The 16975-nt window shown below is 42.7% G+C and overlaps 1 long non-coding RNA gene across 1 annotated transcript in view; it reads right to left on the reverse strand.

Moving 5' to 3' along the window:
- Positions 1 to 5230: 5230 nt before the first annotated feature.
- The window catches only part of LOC133422408 (uncharacterized), a 453225-nt gene continuing 441480 nt past the window's right edge, over positions 5231 to 16975 (reverse strand). The window contains exon 5 of the long non-coding RNA XR_009770741.1: positions 5231 to 5333. This is a non-coding gene — a long non-coding RNA (uncharacterized LOC133422408). The remainder of the gene's footprint in view (positions 5334 to 16975) is intronic.

A 16975-nucleotide genomic window follows, 5' to 3' on the forward strand; every position in this document is an offset into this window, starting at 1 on the left:
GTATTCATAACCAAGTCTAGTGTCACAGGATCTGAAACAATTTATGGCACAAGAAGAAGAAAAAAAATGTGATTGAAAACACTCGCCTATGAACCCAGCCAGCGCAAACTTATATGAAAAGGATCATGGCCTGAATGGCAATGACAACCCGGAGTCACTGCTGCGCAGCACTTGATTTGAGAGTTAGTCGGCCTCCCCGTCTGAGTGTGCGAGAGTGTTTCCCTGTATCGTATTTATATCTGCCGCGGTGTTTGTGAACACAAAATATGCCGCGCTGCACTTGACCCTGTTATATCCTCAGGCAACCTGGCAATTTGCAGACAAATGCAAGACCTTAACTGCAGCCCCGAAGTCTCCGACTTACATCCTTCTCCATATTCCAGCTGTGCTCGGCAGCCTGTCGAGGCGGCGAGGGCCTGAATTAGCCTCCCATTACAGCAAAGCTCCAGCTCCCCCCTAAAGTTAACCATTACTGACCATTTGGCATGGCTTCATTATAGAGCCATGCATGTAAAATCAAGTCATGGTCCCTGGCCGTCACATTCAATTTCAAAATACAACCCCCCCCCCCACTCCTCGACCGGAATCTCATTCTTTCTCTCTTACTCAAGTTCAACCTTCCCCTTGTTTCATAAAATATGATCTGATTAGAAATAGATTACACACCTTGTTAGCGGAGCGTTTCATATTTGATGCGGCGGCGCTTTAAGACGGGCAGCCTCCTTCATTATTCAAAGTGATTTCGGTCGAGTTCTCCGGCCTATTTGTGTAATAAGCCCCGATACATCAGCGGGCCTTTTAAGTGAACACACTTCCCTGCAGCAAAGGCAAAAAGATCAATACCCACACCTGTAAAAGAAAAAAAAAACAAATAAAAAGAGGCGAGGAATCGCAGCCGGAGATTTCCCCCCTACGCCTTCCACGGAACAAGAGCTAATCAGCAACAATCGGGGAGCCGGGGAGGATACATCCGAAACAGGAAGCGGGCTTTCCGCGCCGAACCTGCGGGGAGAGCTACAGGTCGGCGGTGAAATATTCAGCAGCGATTAGCCGGGTGCAAAGGTTGGAGGGAGCTCGCGTGAGACTGCCGTATGCAAATACGCCCAAACAGGAAGAGAAAACAGTCTTGGAGGTTTAATCCTCACCGCATCTGCTCGGCGTGGGAGGCTGAGGCGGAATGGAGGGCTTGAGGAACGCAATTACGGCTCGGAGAGGCCGAGAGCGGCGTCTGGCGAGGTCTGAGCAGCGTGAAACGCTCCTTCCTCCTTTTCTTATAGAGGGTCTGCATTGATGTCACTTCCCCACTGGATCACGATCTTTTACTCGCACTGAGTGGCAAAACATCAACAAAAATGGCTGCAACTAGTGGAAAAGACGGGATTACAGCCGATTATGGACTTAAATTAGCGTCAGTTGGACTTGGAAGAGCATGGAAGGGAGCCGCCACCGCAATAATGGTGGCTGCTCGACTTCTGGTTTTTGCTGGATTCGTGTATAGAGGGTTTGCATTGACGTCACTTCCCCACTGGACCAGCCCCCTTACTCGCACTGAGTGGCAAAACATCAACAAAAATGGCTGCAACTAGTGGAAAAGATGGGATTACAGCCGATTATCGGCTTAAATTAGCGTCAGTTGGACTTGACAGTGACCCGTACAGTTACCAAGAACCAGTGGTCCATGGACATTAATATTTGGTACAGTTACCAAGAACCAGTGGTCCATGGACATTAATATTTGGTACAGTTACCAAGAACCAGTGGTCCATGGACATTAATATTTGGTACAGTTACCAAGAACCAGTGGTCCATGGACATTAATATTTGGTACAGTTACCAAGAACCAGTGGTCCATGGACATTAATATTTGGTACAGTTACCAAGAACCAGTGGTCCATGGACATTAATATTTGGTACAGTTACCAAGAACCAGTGGTCCATGGACATTAATATTTGGTACAGTTACCAAGACCCAGTGGTCCATGGACATTAATATTTGGTACAGTTACCCCAAGAACCAGTGGTCCATGGACATTAATATTTGGTACAGTTACCAAGACCCAGTGGTCCATGGACATTAATATTTGGTATAGTTACCAAGAACCAGTGGTCCATGGACATTAATATTTGGTACAGTTACCAAGAACCAGTGGTCCATGGACATTAATATTTGGCCACAAATCCAGTTTCCTGATATTTATATGTACTTAATTTCTACACCGGGGAAATACACGAAGCAAAGCTTGAAGGCTTACAAAAGTCTTAACGCTTGGTCCGACTTCAAGGCAGGATTTGTTGTAGAAATTAAAGTGATGAGGACACTGAACTTTATGATTTGACCGTTTAACGTTAGCTACCCAAAAATCCAACATTACCTGATACAAAATGGGAACCGCAAATCCACGTTTCGGTGTCTGGAATCCAGTTGTTTCTGTGAATTGCAGTGATCCATTTGTCTCTCTTAAGCTTATTTTTCGGCCGTCTGTAAAACGATAACTCAGATTTCTTGCTAAATCTATGAGTACAGTCGATCGCACAACAGCTCTTTCCTGTTTTAGATGTTTTCCAGTTGCTCAAACTGAAAGTTTACGCTGACACTCAGTCTTTCTGACACTCAGTGGGCGAAACCCGCTGTGAAGACACATCTGTGACGTCATTTGCATTCCCTCTATTACATCAAAATTACACAAACACTCTTAACCAGTCGCCACGGCGACGATTGCGGCAAATGATGGAGAATTATCAGCAGAGAGCCGGGGAAGCGGGCGAGGTGATACTCCTGTGGAGAATGTAAATGTCTCAGCTCATCTGATTACAGCGCTGGGGGGGGTTTCTTCTTTTCTGCTGGTTGTTTGATACCGCAGGTTCACTGGGCGGCGAGGGCGAGGTGGGGGGGGGGTACGTAGGGTCACGGGAGGTCTGTCGTTACGAGGCCGCGGCGGTGATCACGGCAATAATATCCAACTATAACCGAGCAATTAGACTAATGGAAAGCGTCCCTGTCCCCCCCCCAGAGACCGGGCCGGGGACGTGGAGTGGAGAGGAGGTGACGCCGGGGGCCCATTGATCCTCGCCGCCACCTGCTAGATGGCCCCGGCGAGGCCGGGCGAGGCCGGGCGAGGACGGGCGGGGCGGTGGAGGCCCCGCCTGGGGAGACATCAGGCCCACACCCCCGGCTCTCAGGCATATGGACCACCGTCGTTTCCTGGCCTCGCGCAACTTAACCAGCCCACATTAGCAGGATATGGCCGGGGGGGGGGGGGGCTTTATCGCCGGGAGAAAGGCTTCACACCGCCGGGGCGTGAAGCCGTTAAGTTTCTCTGGGGGTCGGGGGGGTGGGGGGAGCACTCAAACACTAAGACGTCCATATAAGCAGATATATATCAAATATATATATATATAACGTATACATCAGGGGCTCGAGTGTTGGACATAAATGTTACATGACAACTTTGCACTCTGCACCTCTGAAAGAGCCATGAAAGGGGGGGGGGGGGACACCAGCATTCATGCATTCATGGAACATTCATGGAACATTCATGGAACATTCATGCTCCCTGGGAACGTTCACGCCACCTCCCAGGATATAGAACCTTACAGCTTAAGAAAACTCACATATCATATCTCTAAAAATTAGAATATTCTGGGAATCTTAATCTTAAACTGTAAGCCATAATCAGCAATATTAAAATAATACAAGGCTTGCAATATTTCAGTTGATTTGTAATGAATCCAGAATGTATGACATTTTTGTTTTTTTGATATATATTGTGTATATATATATAAAAACACACACACACACGCCTATACATACATACATACATACATACACATATATATATACATATGTATAAATATATATACACACATATATATGTATACACACACTTGTGTATGTGTGTATACATATATATATATATATATATATATACATATATATATATATATATATATATATATATATATATATATATATATATATATACACACATATATATACATATATACACACATACACAAGTGTGTGTATATATGTATATATATATACTTATACATATGTATATATATGTGTATATACGTACACATATATATATATATATATATATATATATATATATATATATATATATATATATATATATATATATATATATATATATATGTGTATATATATATGTGTATATATATATAAAAACACACACACACACACATATATATACATATGTATAAATATATACACATATATATACACACTTGTGTATATATACACACATACACATACATACGTACACACATATATATATATATATATATATATATATATATATATATATATATATATACACACATATATACATATACATACACATATATACATATACATATATGCATATATACAATATATATATATATATATATATATATATATATATATATATATATATATATATATATATATATATATATATATATATATACACACATATATATATATATATGAACAATAAGCGACTGAAAACAGAGGGAACCAGCACTTTTGCAGCGGTCGGTCATGGAGACGCAGCAGAGGATCAGAGGAGGCAGCGGCCGTATTGATCCATCCCATCATTTAGTTCGGAGGACTCTTGTTGGAAAACAAAGTCCACACAGAAATGATTGCATTTGCAGGAGAGGCTGCAGATGAATCACCTCGACGTTCGCTGTGCAACACTGACATCTATCTTCTATGCATAATACAGTTACGCTGCGCTGAAAGAAGCAAGAGCAGGAGAACAACTCGCTTTTCTGTTGTCGTTTTACAAACTGAGCAGGAAGTTGAGACGTGGACGAGGAAGCCGTGAACTCGGGCTCATCAAACCAGCCGACTGAAACACCTCTCCCACGGAATAGATGTCATTCTGAGTACAGTCTCCTCCTAATTGTCATTATCACGTTGAGTTTGGTTCGCAGCAATCTCCTTGTTGCTAAAACCAATTCTACTGTACGACAAGTGCAATTCCACATATTCATTAGCGCGCTGCATCCCTGCCCTTATCGTACGCACTTGTGCTGATGGGCTCATTTACTCTCAGACGTCTGGCTGCAGCTTAGGCCTGCAGAAACGCTGCGGCTGCAGGACGCTGGACAGCTTTGTTGTCTTTTTATTCAATAATCCATCTATGTTTCATCACACTGGGATTAGCATCCCGGTTATGAGTGAGGGAGGAGTGAGACAGAAGAGAGAGGGGTCTGACCTGCCCAGCTGGGGGTCTCCATGTACAGGTGAAGCCGGTCGGCCTGGTCGGGTCACGCTGGTGCTGGTGCTGGTGCTGGTGCTGCCACGGGTGCTGGAGGACCTGCAAACAGACGGAGAGGAGTCAGAACAGCTCCAGAATCAGCACCGGGGGTTTCGTACATACAAACGCAGAACATGCGCTGTGCGTAGGGCCTCGTCTTCCATCGGGGGACACGTTTTGCACGAGGCGATGCATTTGATCGGCAATGCATGTGCGTAATGGGTGCGCACATATGAGGGGTATGGGGGGCCGCGGAGGTGCAGGAGGTCCGCCAACTTAAAAAAGAAATAAAGGCAATTTTAACCAAAATTAAAGCTGCAAGCAGCGATGAACGGGCCCTCGCACCCTTGCGCACGTTCAGGCTGCAGTGGAAGTTTGTATGACTTGATGTAGATTCTTCAGGCCTGGACATTTAGCAGATGACACCACCCACGACTCTCTATATCAAACCATTCAAAAGTTATGGCAGAAAGTAGGAACTATTACATATCGACCAATCAGATGAAGGGGGGGCCACAAACCGTATTGTGGGGCTTGAGGCACAAAGTTTTCTAGGGGGCGCTGTTGAGCCATTAGGCCACGCCCATTAATGCAAACCATTAAATATCACATTTTGCACCAGGCCTGGCTTGCGTGCAAAATTTGGTGACTTTTGGGGCACGTTTAGGGGGAAAAAAGGCCCTCAATTCGTCTGAAAAATAAATAAAGAAAGATTCCTACAGATACAATAAGGCCTTCGCACTGTAAGTGCTCGGGCCCTAATAATGTGTGAGTTTAAACAAATTAAAATAATAATATATAGGCTATATATGATTGAGAAAACTCCATTAACAGGCGATAATAATCTACTTTTGACAATAACTATTTAGTCTACAACTCTACATAAATGATTCCCCTGACGTGAGTCATGTGACTAAAGTCAACTTTAGAGCGGAAAAACGAGCTAGTTAGCTGTTTAGGAAAAGAAAATTTGTTTGCAAAATTGAGTTGGCTATTTCATATTAAACGCTAGTTCGACCTGATGGATAAATTAGTGACAATAACAAAGCCTAAAGCTGGAGATTGTAACGTTACAATCGGCCTAACGTTACTCCTTCCACGTCTGACGAGGCCAAAGTTTCATCAACCGTAAACACATGTAGCTAATAATCCAGTCAGGAATTGTTTAATAAGGTGATATAAGCAGAATAAAACACTTTCAAAAGTTATTATAAGCCAGGTTTAAAACTTGACACATTAAAAAAAAATAAGAATTACAAGCAGGAGTTCCTGCTCTGTTTTTCTCTCCTCCAAGGGTCCCTGGGCTAAAAAAGGTTGAAGACCCCTGCGCTACCGTGAGGAGGAGAGGAGAAAAGAGATCTGAATGTTATGAGTAATCTGGCCGTGCAATGATTGGCAGCCCCCAAAATCTGACCAATCAGAAGGTGCAGGCAGAGCTTGCAGAGATTTCAACTCTTCATCCAAAAGACGTCACAAATCAGGAGCAAGAGAGGAAAAAAGACAAAACACGAGGAAACTCGTGCTTCACTTGAAGGTGGGGATGTTGTTGAAATAAGACTTTGTAGCACAAACACCTGAGCTGCCACTCAGATATAAATCTGTCTCCATCTCTGTCTAGACTGGAAATTTGAGTTTTTCCAGTAGTTCCTGATTAACATTTATTGAACGACTTGTTAACGCTCTCTGCATTCACCTCTGTAGAAAAAGAGTGGTAAAATGACCAGTTGGTCGTATATAAGCTACAGACTTTAGCCAATATATAATAAATTGGCTATATTTAAGAAGTTTGACTATTTTTAATGAGTTAAATGTGCATCTGCAAAGACACACGTGTGTGTTTAGCTCTGATTTCTGACCTGCTTTCATTTTTTTTTTGTGGGGGATTGAGGTGGTGGAGGTAACTTTCTTTTGATGAGTAATTGATCACTATTTGTGACTTGTTTATTTCAGTTTGAAGTACCGTATTTTGTGGACTATAAGCCGCACCTGCATATAAGCCGCACCCGCTCTATTTTTTTTTAAATAATTTAAAAAAGATATACAAGCCGCAGATATTTATGTTGTTAGATTAGATATTTACTACATGTACAGAATGATTTTGAACTGTAAATGATGTACATGTTTGTACCTAAATAGATCTTTTCCTAACAGTGTCTTTTAACACGGCAGCAACTTTGCTGATTAAAACGGGACAGAACCAAGAGAAAATAACTGGTATTTTTTCATCTATTTATCTGTTTGAAATCTGCTTCTACTTCTATCTGCTAAAGAAGAAGTAGTGTATTCTTCTTTGCATTTATTTTGTCTTAGTTTTGATTCTAATTCCGGTTAGAGCGCCCCGAGCGGTGGAAGAAAAATCCACAGAAAAGCTGCACCTTTGTATAAACTGCATGGTTTTTAAACCTATGAAAAAAGTAGCGGCTTATAGTCCATAAAATACGGTATTTTATTTAATATTTATCTATTATGTCTCCTGCATCCCACGGAGATGAGATGCAGCAGCGGCAGCGGCAGCAGATGCAGCAGATGCAGCAGCAGCAGATGCAGCAGCAGCAGCTCAGCGGTACCAGATTCTCACATCAGTTCGGGTCACAACCCGGCCATCTCCATTTATTTATTCCTTTTCTTTCTCCATGATTAGATGCTCTGAGAAACTCCTCTCACCGCCAGAGGCCTGAGCATCTATATCTGTATTTATAAGAGCTGGTAGGTGACTGATACGAGTGCACCTGACCGCTGCAGCGACTTGGCCTCAAACAACAACTTTTCCTGCCAAAAATCAACTGCATTTCTGTGCAGATGCTAAAAAACACCCTTTATATACTTTATATACCTATTCTGAGCTGATTTCAATCAGTAAAGGAACATGTGCAGCAGCGAGTAGAGGTGTAGCCTCGATAGCTATTATATTACTGTCTCCATTTAAGTCCTTTGTGACTTCACTTCCTTTTTTTTTATTTTATTTCGGAGCTCAACAGGAAGTGGAGATGATCTGGCTCTCAGACCTGCATTTGTAGTTATATTTCTTATTCTTTCAATCTTACACTTTTTTACTGTTTTACAGCAGTGCTTGTGCTTGTAGGTCCGTCTCTTTTAAACCTTACTTCCCTTCGCAGCGCAGCGAGCTCAATATAAGGAAGCGAGAATTCAGTGAAAAATCAGAGAATTACTTCCCTCAAATCAAGAAAATCCAACATTTTGCCTTTATTGTGTTTATAAAATGATAACGGCAACAAAAGAAAGAGTAAAAAACACATTTCTAAGTAGTTTAAGGATATAATGACGATGGTGAAACCAGGGCGACACAAAGGCCGGGCCTGGGACGGGTCGGCTCAGCCGCTACGGCCGGTGAACAAAACTCATTTAATCAACTCGAGACGGGAATTTTAACATGATAAGATCCCGGAAGCATCGAGCTCATAATTAGATCTTAACGTAGAAACCTTTAGTCTGAAATTCAACGTGATGTGAACCGCCAGCGTCCTGTAAAAAAAAATAATCATAGGATAACTTCCCTCAAATCATGAAAATCCAACATTCTGGCCTTTACTGTGTTTATAAAATGATAACGGCAACAAAAGAGAGAGTAAAAAATATATGTGTAAAATATATGTGTATAATATACGTGTAAAAAACGCATATCTAAATATTTTAAGGATATAATGATGATGGTGAAACAAGGGCGACACCCACACTTCATGATGCATGAAGCCCAGTGTCATTCTGTCTCTTTCAGGGTCTACAGGTTTGACCAAGTTAAATTTAACACTTTTTAATTCCATTTTCAACAAAATTTAAGACCAAAAAGACACTTTGAACCCAATGTCCAGAGAAACTGGAATTTGAGCCATTTGTCGCTAAATTTACATTCACCCATATTTGCTTGCCTCGTCTAAGAAATCCAGCGCTGAGGTCGAGGTTGCCAGATCTGACCGGTTCCAGCCCAAACGCGATGCAAAACCCGCCGAAATAATGAAAAACCAGCTCGACTCATACATTCTGCATGTTAAAACCCAAAATTATTAAATGTGTAATAAATTTCAAGTCATGAACAAATGAAGCCAAAAAAAGTTCAGGCTCCAAACAAAAACTAGAAGGAAATAAAATGAGTATAAAGTGAGTTTATTGTGTAAGTTTCTACTTTTCTCTGCCACAATGGAAACGTTTTTGTTGTTAATTTCTCCTAATTATTTAGTAAAAACCATGAAAAGCAGCCCAAATTTTATCAACCCGCCCAATTGGGCTGAAACCTGCTCAACCTGGCAACCCTGACCGAGACGTCAAACAACTGGTAAACAGGTTTATTTCTCCTCAAAATAAAATACACTTTTCCTTTTCAAAGTGTAAGAAAACGTTTTAATGATGACGGATAAATTCTCTCTAAAATTAAGACCCATGGATTGAGATTTAGGACAAATTAAGACATTTAAAGGCCTTATTTTAGGAAAATGGAATTTAAGACTTTTTAAGACTTTGTAAGGACCTGGGGCCTCATTTAAAATGGACTGCGTAGGAGTCATACTAAAAGTGCACGTACGCTCAAAAGCCGAAAATGCCGGCGCGCAAAAAAAAATCCGGATCAATAAAACCATGTGCACGCAGATTTGCACGCAACGTTCCTTTATGAATCACAGACCTGCGCAGCTGAATCCGCCTCTAATCCCGCCCTCTACACGCCCATAAATGCATATGGATGAGCCTACTGAGCATGCGCAGTGGCTTTCTGCAGCCTGTTTGGCTTCAGAATGAATTAGAAGTAGCAGCCACCGTGACACTGACTTTCACGGAGACAGAGATGTTGTAGATGATGTGGAGGACAGGAAAACCACATTATTTGGTGGTCACAGTAAAAGTTAGAATAACTATATAAATAGTATACAATAAAATAAAGCGAGTGAGTGGCAGCAAGCCGTTGCTGCGCTAAACGCCGTGAGTTCCCCGGCGCAACAGGGGGACACACGTCCCCCTGTCTTTTCAAAATCATGTTTTTGTTCCCCTTACTTTTTACAGTTTAAAAACTAACGGTAGGATCAGCCTTAAATTGCAAATTATCAAGACACTGTATGAAAGCGATACGAGAACGGCCCCGCAGCCCCGCTTCACCCCCGCTCCCCCTCCTCCTCTCCCGTCTCCCCTCAGAGCTGCTCAGGGCGGGTTTACGGTTCTGCGTTACATCAACGCAGAGCCTACGGCGTAGGTGCGCGTCGCCGCGTACCCCTACGCCGTAGGCTCTGCGTCGTTTTAACGCGGGACCCTAATTTAGGCACCATACACCTGCACGTAAAGGTTTCACGCGCGCGTAAAACTCATATATATGAAAAAAAATCTGAGTCCCTTTAGGGGCTCCGTGGGGCTCCCTAAACGCAGCCCCTCATTTGTTCTGTCCTAAAGCGTGTGAAGAAGAGGCTGCAGCTCCAGCAGCACCAGAGTCCTGACTGACTGAGCTTCACACACAGAGGAACACGATCAGCGCTATTTTATTTTATTTTATTATTTTATTATTTTAAGTCTGATATATGTTGTGATGTGTGATGACATTATTAAGAGTATGACATGAATCTGGCTTCATTTCACCACCTCAATCCCTGCGTCGCCAGTTCCCCGTGTCTTAAGTAAATTCTTACGGGAGGGTCCAGGTTGCCGTAAAGATAAGCAGATTTTTCGGTTAGTTTTTTCTTTTTAGATCCGAGGATTTGCGTAGATGGTGGCTTCCGCAACTTTCAGGCGCTTTTTCTGCGCAAGCAAGCTTTATAGATGAGGCCCCTGCTCTTTACATGTTTTGGGTTCATTTAGTGGACCAGGACGAGTCCAGGATGGGAACCGGGTCCCTGAGGGGGTTTGAATCTCCGCCTCTGACATTTACCCACATTTACGGTCGAGCTGCTTCACGGCAGAAGCGGCGAGTTATTTAATAACAAGTGTGACGCATCATTGATCTCAGAGTAACGTGATGGACAAACATCACATCAAAAGGGGCCATGATGACTCGTTATTAATGACTTATGTAATTAATCCATGGATCTATTGATAAAATGATCATTACAGAGGTCTAACTCTGCGTTGGAGTCATCACTGACGCTACTAAAGTACTCTGACTGTTTACTCTGCGTGCATGTTTTGTCATCATGTCTAGTTTTCAGAGCGATGAGGAGACGGGAGATTAAAGGTTTGGAAGCAGCGTCTGGCTCCGTCACAGGTCAGTAAAAACACGGCTCTGCATCCAGCAAACCGCGGCGTGTGCGAGTCGCTTCACGTGCAGATGCAACGGGAAACACGCAGCCATGTAATTGCAGGTTTTTGTTTTTGGGGCTCTTTACAGGCTCGACGGTTTCAAACAATCAAACCGCAACAACAAAACTAATTCTGTAGCTGCTGGAGAGACAATAGCGGAGATTAAAATTCCCTCAAGTCAATGCTTGCTGTTAATAACTGGTAAAAGAACGGCGGCTTCGCCGGGCTGGGATTTAATGATGGAGAGAGAGCTTCTATTTAATTTTCCACACGTTTCCAAAGCTCCGTCGTCGCTGCCTGCGAGTTGTAGTATTAGTGACTTATGTTTGTGTCTGGATGCCTGCTGAATCTGGTGTTTGGATTCTATCTGAAGAGCAAACACGGCAGCCAATGAGCGCCGGCCGCGCCGCCCTTATATAAAGCACATATATCTGAGCGCTACAGCATGTTTTTGCCTGCGAGTGTGACTGTTCCCATAAAGCAGGAGCCTTTTCTGCTGACTGGAGGATCTGAGCGGGCCTCCGGTTGGCCGATGCCCAGAAGCCCGGCCGCTGAACCGCAGAGAGAGCGAGATGGAGAGAGAGGGAGAGTAAGAGCATTGATTTCATCCCAGCAGAAATCCCTTCTCCCGATCCCCCCCTCCCCGCCGCCGCCGCCGCCGCACGGCACCTGATTAAGCATTTGCAAGAGAGGCATGCCAACGCAATTTGTCATTTATCAAAAGTAATTAAAAGCAATTTCTTTTCTCTTGTTGATTGGGAATTGACTAATTGTTGGGTCGGCGAAAACGGGGGAATAAATAAAACAGGGGAAGGATGAATTTTACATAAACTCGGAGGAAAACATAAACGCTGTAAAACGGGGGCCAGACATCTGGCTCTGTGATTTCCCCTCCACATGATTACGACTGCAGAACCCGAAACAGTTGTTGAGCTCATTCTGATGTACAGCCCATAGGCGGTAAATAATATATTAGAACCAGCGTATTGACGAGCGAGACTTAAAAGGGGCTTTTCACTTCATGTCGAGCGAAACACAAAAGTGGGAGGAAAAAACACAAAAGTCTGGTCGGTTACTTGTTAAGAGGAAAATGAGAGAGCGCTGCTCCCGTTTTGAGCCCGTAAACACCGACATCTCGGCGTCGGAGGCGAGAGAGGTGCGTGCGAGCGAGGCCGAGCGAGAGCGAGCAAAGAGGGAGCAGCCCAAGACATCCTGCAGCAGGGGTTACAGTATGTCTATCCAATGAAACCAAGCGGTACCATTTCAACAATATCGGTAACAACCTCTGAATGCACCATTACCTTCTATAAGGGCAGAATGAAATGTCAGGATTGATTCCGGAGGGGAGGGTTGAGGTATAAGTGGGCAGCCGAGGTGGCCATTTTGTTTGAGCAGCCCTTTATTCGCCGTCCCTGGATCATTAGCGGGCGACGAGACGAGGGCCGGAGGCGCGTGAAGGAGGCGTGGGCGGCCGTCACACGTGTTTCACCCCCCCCCACCAAAAAAAGGAAGAAATAAAGACAAATCGCTCAAAAAAAACAGTAGTAGGAATCACAGAAAACAATAGGAGGAAATGTCAGAGGAGCTGCTTACTAGAGGTGGGTGCAATTCATCGATGTGTCGATGCATCGCGATGCGTCACGTGACGATTTGGAATCGATTAATTAATTTTTTTTTTTTTTTTTTTTTTTTTTTTTTTTTTAAAAGGAGCATGAGGCTCCTTTTAAGAAATGAGACTCTCTAGCGCCACCCTTCACCACGACGGCCGTTGGGGGTACTATATATATGTGCATTATTACTATATTTAGTATACATATATATACGCATACATATACACATACAGACATACATACTACAGCACACTTTGTCTTACTGCAAATTCTATTGGTCTTTGTAGATTTGATTGTAGATTTATTTAACAATTCAATTTAATCAACACATTTAATTAAGATTTTCTGCAAAATGCAATAGCTTAAAACATTTATCTTATTTTACTCTGTTTACAAAGCAATGCTGACACCTATTGGTGATTTACTGGTACTAATACCCTAACAATGATACTCGCAATCGATAAGATAAGGATAATTTAATAGCATTGTAAGAGCGTTGTAATAACGTATAAATAATAAAAATCAAAAAATAGTCTGATAGACTGTTTAATATACAACACATGACTTATTTTGGAATACAAAGAACCAACTTGACTATGACAATGCTATGTAAAATGTGAATTAACTTTTATTAGTAACTTTGGTAAGTTTAAGATTTCAATTCATAAATAACATCGATGGAGGGGGGGCCAAAAATCACAGTCTGCCTAGTGAAGTCCATTTATTTAATCCGGCTCTGCGCACATGCAGCGTCATGTGACGTCACATCCGCAGGACAGCGCGGGAATTCGGGACCGAATTGCAGCACATTCTGCAGCACACAGTCTGTTCAAGGCAAAGGAGAGATACACTAGAGGATCATTCTTTTGGGTTTGGAACGCTTCATCTGACATTATTACTAGAAAACTTAAAATGTATACGCATTTTTTTCATAAATCCAGCCACAATCCGGCCTCAAGCTCCTTTAAGTTATCCTATCCAGATTCCAGACTGAATAAGCTGCTGAATCATTTCATTTTCAAGAATGCACATTTCTTATTGTTCACTTGAAATATGGCAGATATGTTTACACTAAATACATTTGATGGAAGTACATATATCTTGTTTACTTGAAATAATGAACTCATTAAATCCAGGGCTTGACCGTTTTCAGTGTTTTCCGCCAATAGAGGGCGCTCTCATGCAAGTGTAGCCAATATATAATAAATTGGCTATAGTTAAGAAGTTTGACTATTTTTAATGAGTTAAATGTGCATCTGCAAAAGACACACGTGCGTGTTTAGCTCTGATTTCCGACCTGCTTTCGTTTTTTTTGTGGGGGATTGAGGTGGTGGAGGTAACTTTCTTTTGATGAGTAATTGATCGCTATTTGTGACTTGTTTATTTCAGTTTGAAGTACCGTATTTTGTGGACTATAAGCCGCACCTGCATATAAGCCGCATCCGCTCTATTTTTTTTTAAATAATTTAAAAAAGATATACAAGCCGCAGATATTTATGTTGTTAGATTAGATATTTACTACATGTACAGAAGGATTTTGAACTGTAAATGATGTACATGTTTGTACCTAAATAGATCTTTTCCTAACTGTGTCTTTTAACACGGCAGCAACTTTGCTGATTAAAACGAAAATAACCGCTATTTAATTATCTATTTATCTGTTTGAAATCTGCTTCTACTTCTATCCGCTAAAGAAGAAGTAGTGTATAGCTTTCCCTGGTCAAAGTTAAGTAAGTCAAAGAGCAAATGTTTACATAGTCATAAAATACATTATTCTGTGTCTTTGAAAAATACATGTCAAATGTTCAAAAAACCTTCTTATTTACTTAATGAGTGTTGTTAGAGGAACTGAGTTAATTGATTGGCTATTTATTTACAAATGTAGCCACAGATGAAGACAAAATCAATCTTGTATGGAAAAAAGCATTAAAAATCACAATAATCGAAGAATCGTGGCACCAATAATCGAATCGAATCGTGAGGTACCCTTGTTTGCACACCCCTACTGCTTACATGTCCCACCTGTTCCTAAATAACTTTGGCTGCACAAACACCGGCTTTACTTGGAGTGGATTTGAAATAAAGGATGCCGTTCTTGCCAACAAATGGAGCTGTTGCTTCAATGAGATGTTCGGAATAACACTTATGAGGCTGCAGACGGACACGCAGGCCAATCACTGCCTGAGAAAACAGAAATAATTGGCCAACAGTGGAGGAAGCCGCGCTCGCGTCTAAGCTCAGACAGTTTGGGATATTTAATTGAACCTCTTATTCTCCTGCCTTTTGTTTACATTCCCATCTATCATGGAAAAAAAAAACTCACTTATGCTCTCTAACATGGATGGTTATTAATGTTCTAATTATGATTTTTCCATGCAGTCTTTCGCTTTGCAATTTGGGTGATGTATGTTTGAACAACAGCGCCGGTCCCCCTGGAAATGAATGCGATAGCGCACCTTCTCCTGGGAGCCATCTGATGGAGAGGGAAAGCTTGTCACAGTTTGTCTATACATAGGGATTTATGCCAGCTCAGTGAGCATGTGCGATTATCTCCCCCCTCTTTGTTCGACGTGCACTTTTGAAGCAGAAACTTCTCGCTGGCAGCAAAAAACAGATGCAGCGACTGAGGGAGAGGAACCCAAAAAAAATGTTTAAAAGGTCCAAAAAAACAAAGCAAACTACCTCTGCTCAGCACTTCTTATTCTCTTTGTGAGCGGCTGGAGGTGCGGAGGCTTTAAAAGAATGAAATAATATTGGTAAGAGCCTTGAGGAGCTCCTGCAGAGAGCTGAGAGGGTCCTGTACTGCCTGCAGCAATGAGTGTTCTTCAAGGCTTTTTTTTCTTCTCTGAGCACTTTTACAAGAGCGCAAATTAGGTGTGAGGAACGCCTGAGTCGACGGCTGACCCGGCCAGCACACAAAAGAGACGGGAATTAAAAAAAAAATGAATAGAAAGATAAAAAAAAGGGGGCAGAAACTTGGATGACAGTGAAGAAACGGAGGGCGTCATAAAGTGCGGAAAATAAGCTCTCACTTTCAAACGTTTACGGCAGCTCAAATATCTGATGATACCTCTCATCGCTTTTAATCTTTAATGTGAAAAATTAATCATCCCATTCATTATTTTAATAGCTGTCATTTTTCTCCCCCCAAAGTGATGATTTATAACCATTAAGGCCTGCGTAGGCTTGTGTGAGAGGGATTTATCGTAATGTTTGCACCAGGTAGCCTCCAACCATATTTCATTACTCTGACAAGCCATTAAAATGCCCTGGTGATTAAACAACAGCTCTGAGGTCAGTGTGTAAAGCTGTTTCTTTACCCATGCAGGAGCACGGCGGTGCAGGCAGGAACTAGTAGTCTAACAAAGCCCCCCCACGCCCCCCCGACTCCCTCCAGACTGGCAGTCGTAGTTATAGATCTCTATCTGTTGTTTGGGCGGGGGAGAGTAATGCACAGGCACAGAGGATACCACCGAGTAAAGTTAAGGACGGCGCTATCGCCGCCGCCTCCCTCTGTGGGTCGAGACTGTGATAACTGTGCAGCTTACAAGAGGAAAAACTCTGCATTGAGATATTCTAACATCCATCCATCTGCGGAGCTCGCAGGGTTCACCGCAGACTCTTATTACTCTGGTCTGCGCACTCGCGGCTCGCTCTGCTTTTCCATTTATTCCCGTCCCGCTGATCTCGACAGCGTTATCCGCAGCACCTGCGGGCTGACTGGCGGCGTCGTGACTGGACCCCCGGTGTCTCTGACAAGCTGCTGAACAGAGGGTCGCCGAAGCACAGTCGCCTAACGCTCAACACACTGGGAATGCAGTCAGGCAGAAATACTGGGGTTCAACGGGTCGCTTTCTTTGT

Source organism: Cololabis saira, chromosome 21, assembly GCF_033807715.1.
Source record: "Cololabis saira isolate AMF1-May2022 chromosome 21, fColSai1.1, whole genome shotgun sequence".
Taxonomy (NCBI): domain Eukaryota; kingdom Metazoa; phylum Chordata; class Actinopteri; order Beloniformes; family Belonidae; genus Cololabis; species Cololabis saira.